The 343-nt window shown below is 48.4% G+C and overlaps 1 protein-coding gene across 1 annotated transcript in view; it reads right to left on the bottom strand.

Moving 5' to 3' along the window:
• The window catches only part of LOC125481070 (tyrosine-protein phosphatase non-receptor type 6-like), a 6,245-nt gene that overhangs the window by 2,563 nt on the left and 3,339 nt on the right, over positions 1–343 (bottom strand). The gene's annotated exons all lie outside the window — the stretch shown is intronic.

The following is a 343-nucleotide window of genomic DNA, read 5'->3' as shown; positions in this document are numbered from 1 at the left end:
TCTCTCTCTCTCTGTCCCTCTCTCTCTCTCTCTGTCCCTCTCTCTGTCTGTCCCTCTTTCTCTCTCTCTGTCTCTGTCTCTCTCTATGTCTCTCTCTCTTTGTATCTCTCTCTCTCTGTCTGTCTCTGTGTCTGTCTCTCTCTTTCTCTCTCTCTCTCTCTCTGTCTCTGTCTCTCTCTCTGTCTGTCCCTCTTTCTCTCTCTCTGTCTCTGTCTCTCTCTATGTCTCTCTCTCTCTCTGTATCTCTCTCTCTCTGTCTGTCTCTGTCTCTGTCTCTCTCTCTGTCTGTCCCTCTTTCTCTCTCTCTGTCTCTGTCTCTCTCTATGTCTCTCTCTCTCTCTGT

Source organism: Rhincodon typus, unplaced genomic scaffold, assembly GCF_021869965.1.
Source record: "Rhincodon typus isolate 14 unplaced genomic scaffold, sRhiTyp1.1 hic_rhity00000778, whole genome shotgun sequence".
Taxonomy (NCBI): Eukaryota; Metazoa; Chordata; class Chondrichthyes; order Orectolobiformes; family Rhincodontidae; genus Rhincodon; species Rhincodon typus.
The sequence above is the reverse complement of the archived record's forward strand: the minus strand, read 5'-3'. Positions and strand labels throughout refer to the sequence as shown.